Below are 14,436 nucleotides of genomic sequence, written 5' to 3' on the forward strand. Positions count from 1 at the left end.
GTTTTGAGCATTTAAATATTTGGTCAAATTGATGGCCATTTTGTTTCCATGGCAACAAAAACAAAATGGCGGATTTATTAATTTTTTAGATTTGAACTGTGTTTACTTATTTCAGTAAAATAATTTCTCTACTTTTTCCAGCTATAATGAAAAAAATATCATGTTTTACACCTTACACTCGAAAACATATGAAAATTAATTTATTTAAAAGGTTATTTTCTAAAAAAAAAGAATTCAGCAATGTGTAACTGACGTCATAAACACACTTAAATGGCTGCCCCCATGATCAGCCATTATCTTAAATTTCAAACTGCCATATCTTTTTCAATAGTGGTACGATTTAAAAAATTCTTTCAGCGTTATTAAAGGCTTGAAGATGACTTTCATATAAAAGTAAATTATTGTCGGGCTTTCCTTACCCTTTAAAAACATGAAAAAATAATTCACATAGTTTATGTTAACATTAAATTAACAGGTTTATTTGTATTAACATTAAAATACTATGCATTTGAATAGTATACACTGTATACATGCATATAGATTAAACACAGTATAAATGTGCATCACCACTGAAAAACAGCTAATTAACAATCAGCTGTTAGTGCATAACAGTTAATTATGAATGGTGCTCTATAATCAAACTGTATTTAGTTAAGTTAAATACATTTTATGAGGATTTTATACATTTGAAATTAAAGTAAATATTTAAAGATAATTAAAATGTTTTTGTGAAAGATCGCCATCAATTGGATACCTTTAAATGAAAAAAAAAAAGGATGAAAACAGGATGTCAAGGCTATTTTATGCAAAATTCCAAACCAGATATCATACTATGCAACTATTTGCGCCGTCTTGAAATTTAAGCCTCCCACCCCAGCCCCTCTTACACGTGGAATATGCCAGCATATGCGTCATGTGCAATGATAACAATAAAATTAGATAATTTATCTGGTTGTATGGAATAACTGATTGCCATAAAATGCCTTTAGTTCATAATCGGATTAATCAAAATATAGTAGATCTATTGAAGAATTTTATCATCATATAATAAAATGAAAGAGTACAGTATTATAAAGAAACCGTCAATAAAAATATTTTATCTACAACTGAATTAGCCGAATAACATTGTTAAAATATGTTAACCTTGTCAAAAAATGACACATTGAGTCATTGACGCTATTTGAACGGTATAAAAAGTCACAAAACACTTGCCTCGAGCTACCATTAGTAAAACGCGATGTGCAGTAGCGCATATAATAACCGCGTTGCTATTGACGACCGCCTTGAGCGTAATTATCTGAGATGTTATCAATAGCGAGCGGATACGTTGCTTGGCAACTATCGCTTTGTTGTTAAGTACGCACATGTGTGGGTTCAAGTGAGATTAAATTAAGCCAACAGAAATCGATAAAATTAATGAAAAACTTGTGCAATATGTCGAGCATTAAATACCGATTTAAAAAATGTAACTCAGAAAAAAAGGCGAAGAAATGCACGATACGAGAAAAAAAGAGGGACGCAGTTATTTAGATATAGAGGCAATTAATCTGTTCGTCATAATCCGATTAACATCGTTTCAGCGTTGAATGATAATATTGATCAATGAAATCAATAATAACACAGTTATTGTTTATGAGGTACAAACGACCAACACATTTTTAACACCTACTTATTGGTAACCCCTTACGTCTATGTTGGCACGTTGCCAAATCGGGGATTTTATGGGCGCGATGTATTTATTCAGAGAGTGTGAGGCGATACAAGTGGGCCGAGTAAAAATATTTGTGTTGCAAATTTGGATGTAAATTTAACAGTTTAATAGATCTTGCTTCTATTATTGTAAGCAAATTTTTCTGTTTACCAACTTCATGTAGATTTCTATCTTTAGATCTATGTAATAATTTCCTTACTGGATGTTTTTTTCTGTTCGTCAATCTACACTGAAAAGTATTTTCGGACAAATTGTTTCAAAGATCTATTTAAAATCATAAGGACAGACGATAATCTAGTGTGTAGCAGATTTGTGACGCTAATCAATATTTTGTTGAATGACGTCATCAGACAAAATCACCAGTGACGTCACAGTTTGTGACGTAATTTTTGACGTCATCGTACATGCCTAGCTTATTGACTTGAACGAAGACGCTACGCAGAAAGGTAATATTACCTGTTTTTACTGTTTAATGTAGATGTATAATATATTTAAATAGTTTTTCCTTTTCCATATTCTTGCTGTATAACTTCAAAGATTTTATATACATAAAATAGTTTGTTACTGTTATAATATTAAGGATTATAAGCATGCAAGGACTGCATTTAATCGATCGAATTTATTTAAGTACAAAAGATCTCATTTAGTGTTTTGGCTCAATGCCCTGCAACAATACAATGTATTTGTATTTCACACAAAGGACCATGTATAAGTAGGCGACCTTTAATTCTCAAACGATTACATTTTACGCTTTGTACCGACTATAAAGCAGACCCTTTCAACACAAAGTTGGCACTGTGCCCAAACCAATAAACGTCGCCAGCGATGTATTATACGTCTCGTAAATCAAACTGCGTGTAACTCGTGTATCTGTGTGTATTAGATTAACTGTGTAAAGTTTATGTGTAGAGTGTTAAAATGATTCCCGCGGAAATGATAGACAGAGCGTGTCGTGGGAAACACGTTTCTGGGATGTAATTTGCAAAAAATATAGGAAGTTTGTAAGTATAGATTTTATGATAACAGTTTTTAAGTATAAATCGATTTTAACTGCAGTTGTTATACAATGTCTCACATCTTGAAGTGTGTATATCGAACGATGTTTATTTGTCGTTACATGTGTTTTATTTCCTGTTAAGACATTATGTTAACTTGTTGTGAAGTGTATGGTAATTGTATTATCATAAATGTGTCGCATAACAGAGCAATACCGTAATATTCTGTTAAATGCAACGAGCATTTTAGAATTTTATGATTTTATTGAAAACATGTGTATAAATTTGAAGAAGGGAAGATTTCTTATCATATATTAATATAGAGGTACTTTCCCGTGCTACATGGAGCGTGACAACGGCGTGCTAAATTCGGATAAAGATTCATAATTCCGTCACGTTTCGTATGACTTCTGTTACGTGCACCATTGATTGTGGCCACGTTCAAATAGTACACAAAGAGGTCGAAAAGTAAGCGGTAAATTTACAGATAATCTTTAAATTTACAGATTGTATGTATGAAAACTGCCGAAGCAGCTTGAAATTAATTGGTTTATTAATTAACAGACTGCATACGTACATTAGATCTATAGTCATTTGTGAGTTTCTGCCATTTTTGATGACTTTGAGCTTTTGGTATTTAAAAAAAAATCAAAGTCAGCAGAAATGACTGAAAGTTACAGTCGGCATTTATTTACGCATACCATAAGTAAATCAATTAATTTTAAGCTGCCATTTTGAGTCTAAATATAATTTCAGCAGTTTTCAAACACTCGATCTGTAAATTTACAAATTGAAAAATCTATAAATGTATAGATTATCTGTAATTTTACAGATAATCTGTAAATATACCACCTGCGTAGACCTGACAAACTAAAACTGAATTAAAGGAGGTTGTGAGATTTTTTAAAATCTAGCCCCTCCCCTCTCACCTCTCACCAGGAATCTTCACAGTCATAGGCATAATATGTTCCTGATAACCAAGTTGTACAGAAAAGTGGGGTGTTATGTGTGTAAGTTAAGTCTCTATTATTCTATTATGGATTAGGTCACGGACCTAAACAACGTTGCTGATATAATACACGAGTTATCACCCTTGACCTTCACGAATCGCCATATTCCTTATTCACATAAAAACGCACATTTCTACAATAACTACATGAAAGTGTTAGACAAGGTCGATAATGGACAGGTGTCTAATAACACCAGAATAATGACCCTTGAATTTTGAAAGAATCCTATTTTTCATCTTGTTTGTAAATTATGTATTTTATGAGCAGTTATGAATATTTAAACTTTTATCAAATTTCTACGGCTATGATACCCTGGAAAAAGTTGATAGAGGACAAGATTGGTTTAGGTCCATAATTTTAAAAAATCAAAAACAAATCATAGAGAGTTGTTTTATATGAAAATTGAACTACAAAACGCTTGTCAGTTAACTAATATAAGCATGTAACATGACATTGTATTCCGAAAAAAGGACTGTATAAAGGGGCACACTTTCGGGATAGTTTAACTTTGTACGTACCGTTATATATCTTGTTTCGATGCATTTGCATTAAAATCTTAGCCCTGAAATTTCACAAAACTATGTTTTTTGTAGTTTTCAGAAATTGTTTTTATTTCTTTCAAATAGCATTCATTTTCAAAGTGGGACATCTTTTTGAGAATATTTGAAGTGTTCAGACGCACGGACAGTACGGTTAAAAGGTAGATTGTCGGTAAGGATGTCGTTCGTTTACAAAATATTTCTGTGGTTTGATGATAATGAAATCAAAAGTATTCGTGGGGGACTATATAATTTTCGTGGATTTCGTGGTTGAGTCAATCCACGAAATTTAATCCCAACAAAGAAGAAATATTCCCATTCATTTTATGTTCTGACAGAAGTTGAAATCCATGAATTCATATCCCCACGAGACTTTTTTTCCGTTTTGATCAAAACCACGAAATTTCATGCCCACGAAATTAAATGATTTTACAGTACTTCTTATATTTCCTTAGTTACTCCTTATCAGTTATGACGTTAGTGGAGATCGCTGCATATATTTTACATTGTTAATATCATTTAAAAGTGTAAACAAGATCAGAGAAAATCAAAGCCTTGAGACGTCTGGTGGGGGCGGTTTTTTTCTGGTAGATTTATTTCCTGTTTAGTGGCAACTTTTGTGTACCTCAACGCCTTTCATTAATACCTACGATAAAGCAGAGAGTATCTAAATCTACATTTTGTCTATTAAAATGTCATGTCACCTGTACAAAATGTAACTTTATAAAACAAAGACAGCGAACAGTTTGCATGCAAATAAAGACAAAACTTCACTTTAAAATATTAGCATTCACCACATCTCACTTAAAAATTGCGCTGTTAATAATATACTTCTTTTGATCTATTCGTATCACTCTATTCGTAACAAAGCAAATGCCAGAGTGTTAAAATACATGTATGGGAAACAAATACAAATGCGCCTCAAATCTAAGATGAAAGTAACACTGCATGACCTTACATAAACTTACCTAAATTGGCTGCTGAAAAGCAGTGGTGTAAGCGTGGCCTGAAATGATCTTATATAATCTAAATGGCAAGTGTTAAATTAAAACTGCATTAAGCATTGATAATTCATGTGCGGTGTTCATGAATGGGACTGCTTTGTGTAGCACATGAATATCCGTTATGATGTGGTTAGGAATAAAATAAAGATTCTATGATTGTCAGAAACACTCTTACAACTTCAGTAGCGGGTAAAACCACTCCTAAAAATCTATTATTGGCAATATAGCTTTTACAGGTTATGGCCCTTAATTAAGCGAAGATTGCCGTACGTCACTTTTTACCGTGTTGTGGACCATTTAAATGAATAGTACAGTTTAGTAATTGGCCATTGGTTAAAGTCGTTATATCACTTGTTCCTCGGCGCTGTGGGTTCGAAACTTCGATTGGAGTGTAATATTTTGTAACGCATGGAAGTACTCTTAAGTTAGTTTGCGGCCGGTCGCCGGTTTTGTCAAGTTGCCTGTTCGTGCTTAAAAAATGGCTAATCTTAGGTTTTTCTCTATCATTAAACGCTGAAAAGTGACCATATGATCTAAAATTATGTCGGTGTGACGCTTAAATTATTTTTACTTTTGGTGGTCTAGGGTAACAGGCTTGACTGTCAATCTAAAGGTCCGGGGTTAGAATCCCGGTCTAAGCTTGAAATTTCTCAGATACTAAGCGCCTCTGAACGTGTTTGTCATGAAAAAGGCGCAATATAAATTTGATATAATATATCTGTAAAAATAATATCTCCACAAAAAAAGTGATTATATACATGCAAGTGGTGTTTTAATCGCCGTGGGATTTCGCACACCGCATCAGAGTTATGGTTGCAGTTAGCTTAATAATATTTCACCTAGTGTCACGAAAAATGTACTGTTACAGAAAAATGGAAACCAGTGTCCTTTGGACACACATCAGGTTTGATTCTAATAAGTTTTGTGTTTAGGGTGACGGTCGCTCAACCCGGAGGTTGTGGGCTCGAGCCCCAGTGATACCGCCACAACACCTTTTATGACACCAGTACTGGTTTTCCAGAAAGCGAACTCTAAGAGGGATTCAGGTAGCTGCAAGCTTTCATCGCAATCTCGCTAGCGGCTAAAATAAATTTGTATAAATTAAACTCGGTATTTTATAATATGTTGTTTTATTTTACATACATGCTGTCTGTTAAACCTTTTTATTCATGTTGTACTTGTGCTCACTAGAGATTTAGTTGAACCGTCTGTCATTTGTCCGTCGCCCACTTTCCTACGAACCACATCTACTTTGAAGTTTGCCTGAATGTTCCTTGGATGGTGATCAAACGGTTCCGCTTGATTGAACGTAGGGAACTCCAAAGCCAAAAGCAGGCCAGTCCAAACGGGTCGCCTAAACCTTTAGTTCCAATATGAAATAATTTCACACACATATTCCTTGAGTGGCCTTCTACCAAGGTGTTAAAAATATTCATGTTGAAAAATTGAAAGACCGTGTAAGATATCTTTTAATGCTGTAGATAAAAAATAGATAAAAGTAAGATAAACTGTGTGATAAGGGTGTTCAGTTAAATTTATTAAGAACGATTATGTGGAAATTTATTATACAAACTTAGATTCTGAATCGTCAAAAAACAACATTTTTGTATTTAGTAGGAACAATTTAATTAATGTGTTATCAATACATTCCTTAGAATTACAATAGGGATTATTATAGTTCACTGACACAATTCTGAGTTACTGGAGATAACATATTGAAGAAAAAATGTATCAGTTCAACAACTTGCTTTGAGCTATACCAGTGCCCAAAAAGTTTATGATATAGGGGATATTTGTTAGTTTCAGTGTAAGACTGAAACATCTTTTACGAGTGAACACTAGATGCAATATTTTCACGAGTGCGTAGCCACGGGTGAAAATGTAAGCTATAGTTCACTTGTGAAAGATATTTTGATCTTACATGTTAGACAATCAAATTTTCTGTTTATTTCATATTTTTACTAAATGTATACAGTTTTTTGTTTCATACCTGTGAAAAATATGTTTGCTATTTTTCGCTGTGACAATACCAGACATATTTTACTGCTAATACTTCGATAATTCACTGAAAAACATATAACTAAAGTAGGCCTAATTAATTGATTATTCTTTATGGAATATTTGAACTACACTGACGAGATATGAAAACGCAACAAACATATGCCTGAATATATTTTTACTACAAAAACCACCTTTAAATGTTCAGTACATACACATCTCGATACTTTATACCCATTGTGTTAATTTTACGGTCTGTTGTGCTGATTAAATTTAAAAAAAAATGGGTATAGAGAATCGAGATGTGTATCGAGGTGTGTTCAACATTTCAATGTGATGCTTTTTGTAGTAAACAATATATTCAGGCATATGTTTGTTGCGTTTTCATATCTCTTCAGTGTATTAGTTGTGCCTGAATAACATATACAGCCTTTTATGTAGAGCATACTTACCAGAGGATGGATAATAACCGACCAGCACTATCCTAATGTCATTGTTGACCATACTTGTTTCTTGGAAACTCTGTATGCGGTATGTATGATTTTCGTGTTTAAAAACGGTCCGTCGGCCGCCGACATATCACCTGGCATGCCGTTCAGAGAATTTTTGAACCCAAAAGGTAAAAATAAGTTACCTCCGAAATTGGTCACAGTTAACGGCCAATGAATGGGACCTTAAGTATAATGACCCGAGAGACGTGGTTGCAAGACAATACGTAGAAGAAGCAAGATCGCCCTTGTAAAACGAGGGCGGTTGTACCCAAAGTACTCTAGATGCTGTGCTCGCCGCTGTCATCGCCGGTCACCGCCGATGGTCGTGCCCCTCCCCTGTCGCACCCCATGTTGACACGTAGGGATTGAAAGACTCGGGGGAAAGTTGCCTATTTCAGTTAAAAATTCAAAGCTTGCAAAAATACAATCACTCTTGGCGAAAATCGGTAGGACATATTTTTAACCTAATATTCTTCATTATTCTCAGCTAGCCGCTATCAATGCCCCCGTATACATCAGTCAGTAGCCGACTCTCATGTCATATGGTCTACAACCGTCGATGCACTGTGCCATCACAGTGACGTGCACGCTGTGGGCGGCTTCAGAAGTTGGACACCCATTTATATTACCTAATCACTAATACCCTTTAGCCTGATGATCATCTATTTAAAGGTTATTTATTACGAGTGCTGTAGTGGAAATATTGCGCGACTTTAGGAGTATGCTCCTTAGATATTTCCACTGAATATTATTCCGCTAAAGTTGCTCCGCTAAAGTTGCGCAATATTTCCGCTGCAGAACTCGTGCATATTTCTCTATACAAAGCAAATAATTTTTGTATAACATATGCATCTTCACACATATAGATATCGTATATTATGAATTTGTTCAATAGCCTGAATGAAATTGACAGTACTGGCGTAGAATAAAGGACAACGACACACAAAATGTTACGACACACATTCAATAACGTTACACACCTTGTATAAAATTCAGACGTCAATATTGTATTAAAATGAGATACTTTATAGTTAAAGATTATTAGTTTTGTATCGGGGAAATATGCACGAGTTCAGCAGCGGAAATATTGCGCGACTTAAGGAGCGCAATATTCTTCCGCTAAAGAACGAATGCATATTTCCCGATGCAAAGATAATAACCTTTTTATTACATATGTATCTACACGTATAAATGTAATGTAAATATTATGAATTTATTCAGTAGCCTGAATAAGATTGACAATAAAGAACTAAATAAAAAAAATGCAGATCTAATGCAACGACACGCACCAGATATGAAATTCAGGCGTCTGTGTATGGAAAAAATATTGACGTTTCCGGTACTATTGCATTAACCGGGAAAAGAAACTAGTATGTAATAACCTTTAAAATGTCATTTATTGCGCTCTGTGAATAATGTGAGCCTTTTCAAAAATTAGTTCAATGCTTGGTACAAATGACTTGAATTATCATACACAATTAATTCATTTAGAGAGGTTCAATCAGTTCGTGTTTGCAATATTCATTTGTAGAGAGAATTAATTTATTTCAACATTATAGGTTGAAAGAATTGAATTTCTGTTAATTTGGCGTTCCATAAAAATCTCTCTCCTTTTTAACCTGCATCACTTTCCAATTCGAGTTCTTTTTTTAGCTCATCTGATTTTTTGAAAAAAAATGATGAGTTATTGTCATCACTTGAGCGGTTGTCGGCGTCGGCGTCGGCGTCGGCGTCTGCGTCGGCGTTGCCTGGTTAAGTTTTATGTTTAGGTCAGCTTTTCTCCTAAACTATCAAAGCTATTGCTTTGAAACTTGGAATACTTGTTCACCATCATAAGCTGACCCTGTATAGCAAGAAACATAACTCCATCTTGCTTTTTGCAAGATTTATGGCCCCTTTTGTACTTAGAAAATATCAGATTTCTTGGTTAAGTTTTATGTTTAGGTCAACTTTTCTCCTAAACTATCAAAGCTATTGCTTTGAAACTTGGAATACTTGTTCACCATCATAAGCAGACCCTGTACATCAAGAAACATAACTCCATCTTGCTTTTTGCAAGATTTATTGCCCCTTTTGGACTTAGAAAATCAGTTTTCTTGGTTAAGTTTTATGTTTAAGTCAGCTTTTATCCTAAACTATCAAAGCTATTGCTTTAAAACTTGCAACACTTGTTCACCATCATAAGTTGACCCTGTACAGCAAGAAACATAACTCTGTCCTGCTTTTTGCAAGATTTATGGCCCCTTTTGGACTTAGAAAATATCAGATTTCTTGGTTAAGTTTTATGTTTAGGTCAACTTTTTCTCTTAAACTATCAAAGCTATTGCTTTGAAACTTGCAACACTTGTTCACCATCATAAGCTGACCCTGTACAGCAAGCAACATAACTCCATCCTGCTTTTTGCAATAATTATTGCCCCTTTTGGACTTAGAAAATCATTTTCTTGGTTGAGTATTATGTTTAAGTCAACTTTTCTCATAAACTATTAAAGCTATTGCTTTAAAACTTGCAACAGTTTTTCACCATCATAAGTGGACACTGTACATCAAGAAACATAACTCTATCCTGCTTTTTGCAAGAATGATGGCCCTTTTTAGACTTAGAAAATCATGGGTAGGAGAATATTTCTATTACACAAAAAAAATCAGATGAGCGTCAGCACCCGCAAGGCGGTGCTCTTGTTTTAAAGTTGCAACAATACGAACGGATTTTTTTTACAAATTCTAAAGAATGTAAAACAAAAAACACGGATGCAAAAAAATAAACTTAACAATAAAAATATTTGGTATTGAACATAAATAACACGCTCACAATATATTGCCTACTTACAGCAGTGTTAGTCATTATTCGCGGGTTGTAAACAAAAGAGTAAACCTGTTGTAACCTAAACCTCAAATATATGCGTGCTCCGTGGCGAAAGTAAACGGTATGTGACGTTTAATTAAAACACGTCTTAAAGGGAGTGCACACTTACGACACAATATTCATTTTACCGGGTAAGCATTTTGCGCTTTATAAGCTAGAATAGCGCGAACTCGTGTTTTATCCTGCATATTTCCACAGGATAAAATGGTAATCGTCCGAGTTGAACAGAAACTAAAAATTAAAAATATTATACTGCTATTCTGGTTAAACTGGTTATCTGACTGGTGTAGGATAAGCTTTCGCCGGCTTTATATTTTGTCAAAATCATAATTATTACCACTGTACTACATTGTCTGTTAACAAGACAATATTATTCTGGAACTATTTTCTTAATAACGCCTTTATTCATACTGTTAACACGTTAATACAGTGACTTACAGTAATCTCTATAGCCCTTATTCTTGCAAAAATTGCTGCTTTTTTTCTCTGTTACTAGCTTCTACAAGTAAGCAACTGAGCGGTGAAAACTCATAATCTTCTAATTAGTCTTACTGACCAATCAGAACGCTGCATTTTCGCTGTAAATCTAAGCATTTTAACAATGAACATATAGTGACTATGGAAAAAAGTGTCACTTTATTTTAAAACCAATCTTGCCCTAGAGAGTGGTACAAATTACAAAATTTCAGTTTCATTTCGGTATGATATGGGATTTGAATTGCATTTTTAATTTAATTTTTGAGAGTTTAAACAGGGAGTCTAGGATAAAGTCCGAGTAAAATGTAACCATTACCATTTCGTAATATTTCGGACATGTTAAAATTATGAATTATTTATCTATTCGAGAAGGATAATTTTGTTTACAGTAGATGTAGATAAGATAAGCTTTCTTGTAGCTATCAAGTGTTTACATATACAGGAACCAGTTAAAGGATGTTTGAAAATCGGATGATGCCAGTTGCAACAAAAGATCTTTTACTCTGTGGTCAGAAAATAATACAGTCATGTAATTCAAATGCAGCCATTTGAAATGGCTGCATTTGAATTACATGACTGTATATGATTTGTTTCCATGACGGATCGACACAATAACTGGCTAATTTAATTCACTTCTTAGACACACATTTAAAATGCTTCAGGTATACATTTTCAGCCAGTTTAAAGGTGATTTGAATCAAGATGAGACTGTTACGTCATTAATTCAAAATGGCCGCCACCATAAGCCGCCATTTTAATATTTTTAAATAGGTACTTTCCTCTTTTTGATGATTAAAATTGATTTTGTCGGACATGTTAAATTACTTTCATTCAACAATAAAATATAACTAAAACGTATAAAAAGAGATCTTACGATATTATGCTTTCGTAACCAAAACGAATTCAGGTCTACGAGATAGATTATTTCTATCGATTTAGTTAGTATAAACCAGTCAGACACTGGCAGGAGTCCAAATTCCGCTCGCCGCGGGGAATGCGTAAATCGATCAATAACCAGTGCGTTTGACGTGCTTTATTGTCAGTGTTTATCGGGGCGTTTAATGACAGTAGTTGCCAATAGCAACAGGATAATTAACCGGAAGACGGGCGGTTAATAATATCATCGGTCTGCACTTTTTAATGACATTTGAGAGGATTTAATTAACCAAGCCTTGTATACCTCGATAATGGCAAAGCAAAAGTAGTATGTATTATATCGACTTATCGAACGATCTGCTAACAAAACAGTGTTCAGTCAAGCGGAGAAGCCATGCAGATGTAATATGAAAAACGTAGGTAGTATTAAAGCGACCGACTAGTTCACACGTTTTAGACGATTTTGATTTGTTTCAATCAGAAATCGATAATATGTGTGTGCTGGGTACAATCTTTCATACTTGAATTTTGCAAGATATTCTACTAAATTATCAAAAATATTGCGCGGAAGAGAGTAAACCGTTGTAACGCTTTTAAAAATGATTGAGAAAATCAACATTCTTTTAGCATATTTACTAATTTCTTACACATATTTTCACTCACCTTATCATTTGTCAGTGTCTTATATACATTCTATGCAAAACTTGGTGGAAATGAACATGTTGAAAAATTTCGCACCGGCCGCGAGCAAGTAGCTTTAAATAGTAATAAATAGCCTGCTGAGTTGCGAGGAACCAGGTCTACACAAAATACATAGATGTAAGGATACGAAAAACGTGTTCAATTGGGAAATAAATTTAAGTTTTGCGTGCTTTGTTGGCAAATAAAAAATAGAAGGCCATCGTGATTAGGTTACGGCGCATATTTCCCAACAAAGCACGCAAAACTAAAATCTGTTTCCATTCTAACATGTTCGCATTACACCAGGAAAGGATACTAAAACTGGAATCCTTTTTAGGCCTAAATTGACGGAGTAAACCGGAATAGCCAAAAAGTAAGTCATTTTGCGAAACGTGTTTAAATCGACAAGACATGCAATGCACAGTAAAATCCTTCTTCGTTTATGTAAAAGAAAATCTTAAAAGTGTTGGACCGCTCGTGATGAAAGTATGCACGGAGGGGCACCTGGGGTCTTCCTCCACCATTAAAGTTGGAAATTCGCCATATGACCTACAATTGTGCCGGTGCGACGTTAAACCCAACAAAATAAATAAATAAATAAAAGTGTTGGAAAGTATAAGCATAACACAAATTACAAAACGGGCAAAGACATGACTTGCCTGTCCTGTCCTGGTCCTATTTGTCCCGATGAGCCCAATGTCGGCAGGTCATGGCCTTAGTTTTCAATGTACTATATATATAGTATCAAAGGTATTTGAGAAACTGACACCAGGGAAAACAAGAGTATAGCATTTTGACCTGGCTTAAACTCTCATTCAGAAAGTAAAAAAAAAATGTGTCATATCTAAAACTGCACACATACAAACGTGACAAATGTTGATCAAAGAGGGTTTCATTGGCAAAAGAGGGGGTAAAATACACATCCCCCTCTGCATACCATGAGGACTTGAAATGACGTTGGAGCTCTTGCCCTTTACACGTGAAATAATTATGATCTCAGAAACGTTTTACATTAAAATTTTGTTGCTTGGATAGTAGCATTAAAAGTCAGGCATTGGCACATTGTAGCCGAGTATAGTAAAAGTTATAGTTTATAAATTGAATGAATAGATTTTCTGAACTTACCTGTTCACTTTACCATTTAAATACATATTTTTGTGAGCCCTTGGCCCTTTCTCGAACATTCCAGATAAAAAAGTTTTAACAGACCGTCCGGTATTAATCGAATTGCCCGGAGCAAGGACATGAACCTATCGTAAAAGTAATTAAGGTGTCAGGCCGTTAAACCAATAATAAACGATCGTAACGATTTTAACATTGTATGATTTGGCTCTTAGCCAAGTACAAAGATTATTTTCAAAGTGGTGTAAGTTGGCACGGAATCAAAAATGTGATGGTTTAGTTGTCTGGAGTGTTTATCTCGGAATGAATTTTATACATGTACTGCAGACAGCGGAAAAAAGAGCTTATAAAAAGGCCAGACACAGACACATTATTTTGTTACCGGTGTAGTATGTAATTTTCTTGTATACATATCAAGGAAGCGAACGTAAAGTAAGTTATTTTATTGTTAACGTCACGTATTTCGAATCACCAGCAGGTTTAAAACTGCGAATTTAGCCTTGTCCGCTCTCTAAGTCGAACACTTCTCATCCGGTCTTCACTAAACTTGCTGACAATGTTTGTGATCATAATATCTCGGCCAAGTTCGATGACCACCCAAATCGCCCCAGGCACTTATGGATTATGGCCCTTGAATTAGGCCAAGTTCGATGACGGGCGTATTTT

At 34.6% G+C, this 14,436-nt stretch overlaps 1 protein-coding gene across 2 annotated transcripts in view; it reads left to right on the plus strand.

The window, feature by feature from the left end:
- Nucleotides 1-1,450: 1,450 nt before the first annotated feature.
- LOC123566473 (uncharacterized) overlaps nt 1,451-14,436 on the plus strand; it is a 29,297-nt gene continuing 16,311 nt past the window's right edge. Inside the window, exon 1 of one of the 2 annotated variants that reach the window (XM_045360609.2) lies at nt 1,451-2,157. The gene's annotated coding sequence lies outside the window, so the exon portion shown is untranslated. Of the gene's footprint in view, nt 2,158-2,521; nt 2,713-14,436 lie in introns of those variants that run through there. The other variant, XM_053549811.1, reaches the window with a different exon arrangement.

Source organism: Mercenaria mercenaria, chromosome 8 (genome assembly GCF_021730395.1).
Source record: "Mercenaria mercenaria strain notata chromosome 8, MADL_Memer_1, whole genome shotgun sequence".
Lineage (NCBI taxonomy): Eukaryota > Metazoa > Mollusca > Bivalvia > Venerida > Veneridae > Mercenaria > Mercenaria mercenaria.